Source organism: Triticum dicoccoides, chromosome 7A (genome assembly GCF_002162155.2).
Source record: "Triticum dicoccoides isolate Atlit2015 ecotype Zavitan chromosome 7A, WEW_v2.0, whole genome shotgun sequence".
Lineage (NCBI taxonomy): Eukaryota > Viridiplantae > Streptophyta > Magnoliopsida > Poales > Poaceae > Triticum > Triticum dicoccoides.
In genome coordinates this window covers 416912970-416921576 of record NC_041392.1, presented here as the reverse complement: position 1 = coordinate 416921576, position 8607 = coordinate 416912970, and positions in this window count along the sequence as shown.

The window sequence follows — 8607 nt, the reverse complement described above, 5'->3', positions numbered from 1 at the left end:
CGGGCCAGTGCTCCTCTGAGTGTTGGTACAAATAGAGCCACTTGCAGCGCCACCTCGGGGCAACTCGAGGGTTGGTTTTAGTTGTACGTAGTGTTCATCTGAGTGTGCCCTGAGAACGAGATATGTGCAGCTCCTATCAAGATTTGTCGGCACATTCGGGCGGTGTTGTTGGATTTGTTTTAACCTGTCGAAGTGTCTTGAAGAACCGAGGTGCCGAGTCTGATCGGAACGTCTCGGGAGGAGGTCTATTCCTTCGTTGACCGTGAGAGCTTGTCATGGGCTAAGTTGGGATTCCCCTGCAGGGATTTGAACTTTCGAAAGCCGTGCCCGCGGTTATGGGCAGATGGGAATTTGTTAATGTCCGGTTGTAGATAACTTGAACCTTAATTTAATTAACATGAATCAACTGAGTGTGTTACCGTGATGGCCTCTTCTCGGCGGAGTCCAGGAAGTGGACACGGTGTTGGAGTAATGCTTGCGCAGGTTGTTCTCTAGTTTCTCGCTCGCGCTTTGCCTCCTCTTCTCGCTCTCTTTTGCGAACAGGATAGCCACCATATTTGCTAGTCGCTTGCTGCAGCTCCACATATATTTTTACCCTGCCTTACCTATAAGCTTAAATAGTCTTGATCGCGAGGGTGCGAGATTGCTAAGTCCCTGTGGCTCACAGATTACTATTACACCAGATGCAGGGCCTGATGATTCCGCTCCAGGTGACGCGCTTGAGCTCAAGTGGGAGTTCGACGAGGACTCTCAACAATACTATGTTTCCTTTCCTGATGATCAGTAGTGGTGCCCTGTTGGGGATGATCGGGACCGTGTCGCATGTTGGGTTATCTTTTATTTTTGGCGCTGTAGTCGGGCCATGAGTGTTTGGATGATGTAATGTTATTTATGTACTTGATTGATGTGGCGAGTGTAAGCCAACTATGTTATCTCCCCTTTTATTATCTATATGTTACATGGGATGTTGTGAAGATTGCCTAACTTGCGACATATGCCTTCAATGTGATTATGCCTCTAAGTCGTGCCTTGACACGTGGGAGATATAGTCGCATAAAGGGTGTTACAACCACCGTTTAGCAAACCAACTATTGGCAAACCGCACCCTGCCCGCGGCCGGGTTGGAAAATAGAAACGAGGGGAAGATCTAGCTGTAGCACGGAAGCCAGGAAATTTGGTGTCTGATGGGGCTCGCTGATAGAGTACGTGCATTTCGTACTACTACTCCTACTAGTATGATGTTTGTACTACAACTAGTACTACCACTATACAACTAGGTACGTGCATGGCACAGCATCGTAGGAACAAAAAATGGGAAGATCTTGTTTTAGGTGATTTATCTTTTTTCAGTCAACGTGGTATGAATAATATGATGTGGGGGCACCCATGAAGCTTATGTGGCTTGGTTGCATGGCTACGAAAGGTTAGAGAAAAATAAATAGATAATGTGTTTAGAGTGCACTCCACTAAATAGATATACTTTGGATCCGTTGCAACGCACGGGCCGGCACATCTATACCCCTACTAGGAAGATGCCCATGCGTTGCACGGAACATCAAGATGCATTTCTATGAGTAGTTTATCTTGTGAGAGAAAAGGATGAACGAGGGAAGGCCTTATTTGCAAATGTGGAGAGGTGTGTGGGTACCTTTTTGCAAAATTGCCATAGTTTCCTTCCTATCCATCAGATATAAATCGGACGGCCTATATTACAGGATGGCAGGCACACCATAATCGCCAACTCTGTTTTTTATATATAATAATAACTAGCTAGATGCCCGTGCGTTGCACGGAACAACAAGATGCATTTGTATGAGTATTTTATCTTCTGGGAGAAAAGGATGAACGAGGGACGGCCTTATCTGCAAATGTGGAGAGGAGTGCGGGTCAATTGTCATAGTTTCCTTCCTATTCGTCAGATATAGATCGGACGGCCTATATTGCAGGATGGCAGGCACACCATCATCACCAACTCTGCTTTTTATAAGAGTAGAGATAGTAATAACTAGCAAGAGGCCCATGCATTGCATGGAACATCAAGATGCATTTATACGAGCTTTTATCTCGTGGGAGACGAAGATAAATGAGGGAAGTCCTTATTTGTAAATGTGGAGAGGGGTGCGGGTATCTTTTTGCAAAATTGTCATAGTTTGCTTTCTATCCGTCAGATATAGATCGGACGGTCCATATTGCAGGATGGCAGGCAGACAATCATCACCAACTCGGTTTTTTATAAGAGTAGAGACTAGCAAGATGCCTGTGCATTGCACGGAACATCAAGATGCATTTTTTTACAAAACACGTGTTGTGATTGACCGATGCAGGAGTAATCCCATGTGCAAAAACTAATGATATCTTAATTGCCCAAACTTCTTTTTTCAAAATGAATTGTCACTATTTATTTTTACTTTATGCTTTAAATGCACAATTCCATGAATCTTAAAATAGTTTTTTATAAAATTAATTGATTTTGAACTAGATGAACTATAAGGATTAAACGAACATCTACATCATGCATATATGACTCAAAGCTTACATGCTATAGTGTGTTATTTATTCATAATTTGGTTACCAAATCTCATGTGTGCAATGCACGTGTACCTTACTACTCACTACGTTCCTAAATATTTGTCTTTCTAGATATTTTGAAGTGACTATATACGGAACAAAATGAGTGAATCTACACTCTAAAATGTGTCTACATCCATCTGTATGTGGTAGCCATTTAATATGTCTAGAAAGACTTATATTTTGGAACGGAGGGAGTAGTTTGTAACACCCCGGATGTAATTTACCTTATTTTTATTCCAACTCTTGCCATTTCTGGCACTAAGTTATTTTATTTCATCGTTGTCGGGTTTTTGCCTTCGTGTGTTTTTGTCTTTTTCATGCATCTCATATCATGTCATCATGTGCATTGCATTTGCATACGTGTTCGTCTCATGCATCCGAGCATTTTCCCCGTTGTCCGTTTTGCATTCCGGCGCTCCTATGTCCTCCGGTGTCCCTTTCTACCTCTTTTCATGTGTGAGTGCTAAACGTTTTCGGATTGGACCGAGACTTGTCATGCGGCCTTGGTTTACTACCGGTAGACCGCCTGTCAAGTTTCGTGCCATTTGGACTTCGTTTGACACTCCATCGGTTAACCGAGGGACCGAAAAGGCCTCGTGTGTGTTGCAGCCCAACACCCCTCCAAAGTGGCCCAAAACCCACCTAAGACCCCTCCATCACCTAGGCCGTTCGATCACGATCGCGTGGCCACAAACCGCACCTCATTTGGAGCTTCCTAGCTCCTCCTACCTCTATATATAGGTCCCTCCACGAAAATTCCGGATCATTTCCTACCCTATACCTAGCCCCTTCTTCCTCCGCGCGGCCGGACACGTCCGATCCAGCCGGACAACCTCGCCGCCACCAACCGCAGCACGCCACGTCATCCCGCGGACCCACCGCCGCTCGAGGCCCGCGGTTTCCGATCCGGGCCCCCGCGGCCCATCCCGCCGCCGCCGCCGCACGGGGGCGCCCGCCCGCGGTCGCCTCGCCGCGCCGCCTCCTCTGTTCCCCGTGCAGCCGCCCGGAGTTGCATGCCGCCCGCGCCGGCCGGAGCAGCTCGCTCGCCGGCGTGCTCTTCCTCCGCCGCGGCCGGCCCGCGCCTCGCCGCCCGAGACGCCGCCCCTCCTCTCCGGCAACGCCCTCCGCCGCCATCGCCTCCTCACCACCGGATCCGGCCACCTCCCTCAACTCCTGCGTACAGGAACTCCGATGAACAGTGGAACCCCGGCGAACCTCGAAATCCATGCCAGATCTGGATCTGGAGACTCGGTTGACTTTTGCCCCATAACCCTAGTTTTTTATGCACTTTTCATCGCATCATAACTTCCTCATCATAGCTCTGATTCGTGCGTGTAGCATATCAAAATGTTCATCTCAAAGAGTACATCATTTCATCTCATTGCATCATTTTCGTTTGAGCTCATCTTGATGCCCGAAATGCCGTTGGAAGAGGGCTATGTGATGATAGTTTCAGATCTGTTTCAGCAAATGCACTTTTGTCATTTTTGCCATGATTAATGTGTGCATGCTATGATCCTGAGCTCTATATGTGTTTTGATGTATGCCATGCCATATTTATAGGGGTGTATGCCATGTATTTTTGTGATCTTTGTGGTGACTAGCACAAGCATGCAAAGTAGCTTACTCAATGATGCTGATTTCAAGGACTTAGAATTTCACCAAGTCCTTGCCCTGTTATAGCTTTTATGCCATATGTTCATGTTGTTTCCTAGTGATCCGTGCATCTTTTGGGCATGATCAGTAAGGATGTTTTGTAAATATTGTGGTGCTCTATCCATCCATGTCATTGTTTGCAATTATGGAGCACCCTAGCTTGAGTCAATAGAGCTCTACTTTTGCTATAAAATGTTCCTGGCAGATTGTTAACATGTTTAGCAATTTTGTCGAGCTTGTTGTTGTTGATCCGTGCATGCTATGTTGTTGTTCTTGCCATGTCTAGCTTCTATGCCATGTCTATTTGCTGGGTGTCTTCTTATATTATAATGCAATGCCTCGTAGTGAGTGCATAGAGCTCGTAAACATGCCTACTCGTTATCTGTTTTGCATGCTCCAGTTTTTCACTAAGTCTGAATCTGTTTATGTTTTTGCTATGTTCACATGCTTGCAATTGTATTTTCTGATCCCTTTTGGCTCATGGTCACTAAGGTACTTTTGATATATGCTTTGAGTAGCTTCATGCCATGTCTTGCTTTCCCATGATATGTTTCTGTAGCATGCAGTTCTCGTGCTCTAAACATTGCTTCCTGATGATAAATTCCTGACATGCTGTTAATTTCACCAAGTCTGAAACCAGTAGTCTTTTGCACTTTTGCCATGCTTGTTTGAACCTGTTAATGAGTGATTTAGCCATAGCTCAGTGTTCATATTTTGTCAAGCATCTTGAGTGGATCCCTTCCATGTATTTTGTTGTCATGTTGGAGTGCTATAGCATGTTGTTCTTGATGCATTTAGATGGTCTCGTGCTGATTATTGCAGATCGGTGCCATATTTGTTTTGCTTGCCATTTCCAAACCGTGCATCCGATTCCGGTGATCTTTATATTGATTTCAACCGAAATCAACTCACCTTTCCAGTGTCACTCTTGGATTTCCAAGCTGAGGCCAGGTTCAATCATTTCCTTTCCAAATCATGACTATGCATCACATATCGCATCCCGCATATCATACCATGTTGGCATCATGTTGCTTGAGCATTGCACGTGGTTGATTGTGTTCCTTTTTGTTTGTTGTTCTTGCTTTGGTAGAGCCGGGAGACGAATACGTGAACGAGGAGCCCGTTTAGTACGCTTACAAGGATCAAGGCAACTCTGAGAACTTTGCAGGCAAGATGACCATACTCTCGAAATCACTTCTATCTTTGTTTGCTAGATGCTCGCTCTTTTGCTATGTCTATGCTACGATACCTACCACTTGCTTATCATGCCTCCCATATTGCAATGTCAAACCTCTAACCCACCATGTCCTAGCAAACCGTTGTTTGGCTATGTTACCGCTTTGCTCAGCCCCTCTTATAGCATTGCTAGTTGCAGGTGAAGATTGGAGATCGTTCCTTGTTGGAACATGTTTATTGTTGGGATATCACAATATTATCTTGTTTATATTAATGCACCTATATACTTGGTAAAGGATGGAAGGCTCGGCCTTATGCCTGGTGTTTTGTTCCACTCTTGCCGCCCTAGTTTCCGTCATATCGGTGTTATGTTCCCGGATTTTGTGTTCCATACACGGTTGGGTTATAATGGGAACCCCTTGACAGTTTGCCTTGAATAAAACTCCTCCAGCAATGCCCAACATTGGTTTTACCATTCGCCACCTAGCCTCTTTTTCCCTTGGGTTTGCGGAGCCCAAGGGTCATCTTTATTAACCCCCCCCCCCCGGGCCAGTGCTCCTCCGAGTGTTGGTCCAAAACAGAGCCACTTGCAGCGCCACCTCGGGGAAACTTGAGGGATGGTTTTAGTTGTACGTAGTGTTCATCTGAGTGTGCCCTGAAAACGAGATATGTGCAGCTCCTATCGGGATTTGTCGGCACATTCGGGCGGTGTTGCTGGACTTGTTTTACCTTTGTCGAAGATGCCTTGTAACCGAGATGCCGAGTCTGATCGGATTGTCTTGGGAGAAGAAATATCCTTCGTTGACCATGAGAGCTTGTGATGGGCTAAGTTGGGACTCCCTGCAGGGATTTGAACTTTCGAAAGCCGTGCCCGCGGTTATGGGAAGATGGGAATTTGTTAATGTCCGGTTGTAGAAAACATGAAACTTAACTTAATTAAAATGCACCAACCGCATGTGTAGCCGTCATGGTCTCTTCTCGGCGGAGTTCGGGAAGTGAACACGGTGTTGGAGTAATGCTTGACGTAGGTTGTTCTAGGATCACTTCTTGATCATAGTTGTTCGTCTGTGCTTTTGCCTTCTCTTCTCGCTCTCATTTGCGTATGTTAGCCACCATATATGCTAGTCGCTTGCTGCAGCTCCACATCATACCTTCACCTTACCTAAAAGCTTAAATAGTCTTGATCACGAGGGTGTGAGATTGCTAAGTCCCCGTGACTCACAGATTACTTCCAAAACCAGATGCAGGGACCGATGATACCGCTCCAGATGATATGACCGAGCTCAAGTGGGAGTTCGATGAAGACTCTCGTCGTTACTACGTGTCTTTCCCAGATGATTAGTAGTGGTGCCCAGTTGGGGCGATCGGGGACTTTGTCGCATTTGGGGGTTGATCTTTATTTTGGTTCCATAGTCGGACCTTTAGTGTATTGGATGAATGTAATGACTTATTTATGTATTGTGTGATGTGGCAAGGGTAAGCCAACTATGTACCTTTCCCTTTATTTATTTACATGGGTTGTTGTGAAGATTACCTCACTTGAGACAATGCTTTGAATGCGGTTATGCCTCTAAGTGGTGCTTCGACACGTGGGAGATATAGCCGCATTGAGGGCGTTACATAGTTGGTAGCAGTAAGAAACAAATTCTAGGTTTGGCACAAGCTTGTACTGCGGGAGCACCACAAGACCTGCCGTAGGACTTACATTTCCCTCTCGGGGCCCACGGGACTGAGCTTCAGTGGCTTAGTGCACCCGCCTATGAGTCAATGACATGCGTACCTTAAATGCGGCTGCCCACATGTCATTCTCATGGTGGTGGCGTGGTTCGCGACTCACTCATTTGAGATGAACCGGCCGGTGGTGGCGTGGTCATGGTGAGGGTGCCATAGTTGGGCGTCGGGGCGTTACGAGGCTTAGATGGCCACACCGGGGCCGGCCCCACACTGGTGGGTACTACTTATAGTACAGAAGTACTCCAGCTAAGGATTGATGCCCGGGACGAAATGTGTCACAGCCGCTGGATGAAAATTCGATGGTGCGGGAGTATGGATCGGAGCAGGCAAACCGCGTCCAATCAGGTGTGGCTGTGGTAGAAAGTTGATGGTCGCCGCAGTTTAGCTGAAACGCATGTCATGCACACAAAGCCTGAGGAGCGGTGGGGCCGAGAGGGATGAGGCGCACGTCAGGGGACGTCGTGCTTGGGTTAGAGCGGCGTCGTGGGAATCGTGTGTGGGTGTGGCAGTGGTAGAAACAATAAGGGTCTCTTTGATTCCAAGGATTTTCATAGGATCTTTGAAGGATTAGAATCCTTAGGAATTTTTCCTATGTTGATCATTTGATTTGTAGGATTGAATCCTGTAGGATTTTTTCCTAAGGATTCATTTGTACTACGGGGCTATTTGGTTCTAGGCCTAACCATGCCACACATTGCCATAGAATGTTGCCACACTTGCCTAAGGTTAGTTCTTCAAAATGAGAGCCACAAGTTGGCAACCCTAAGGGAATCTTACCACACTTTTTTAGTGTATGTGATGTGGGACCCTAGTGTGTCTTGCCTAAGGTGTGGCTTGAACCAAACACCCACCCAAGTTGGTCAAACTTGCCTAACCTTAGGTGTGGCAACCTTAGACAAACTTAGTCTCAAACCAAACAGCCCCTACATTTCACAGGAATTCTAGCATCCACTTAAACCTCTTGGAAGAAATCCTTTGTTTTCCCTTGACACAATCGAACAAACTCAAATCCTATAGGGATCCAATGGACATGCCATTTCAATCCTGCATTTTTCCTATTCCTGTGTTTTTGCAATCCTATGAATCAAAGAGGCCCTAAACGTGATGGTCACTGTGGTTCAAGTTCCATGGACAAGCTGTCATGTCTGCTGACACATGCATTGCATACCGCTCACTACAAGGAGCAGTAGTAGAGAAAACTTGTTCCAAAGGTACCATTTTCCAAATAAGATTCTCAAGATATCATTAGTTTTTACACATGAGATTACTCCTGCAAGGATCAATCACAACAGGTGTTTTGTAAAAAAATGCATCTTGATGTTCCCTGCAATGCACGGGCATCTTGCTAGTTATAGAAGAAGCCCACACGGGCATCTTGCCGTAGGGTCTGCCACCGACCCAAACTCAATTTTTTTTCAGCCCGGCGTGGCCGTAGTTTGGCACACCCCTCTCCACATTTGCAAATAAGGC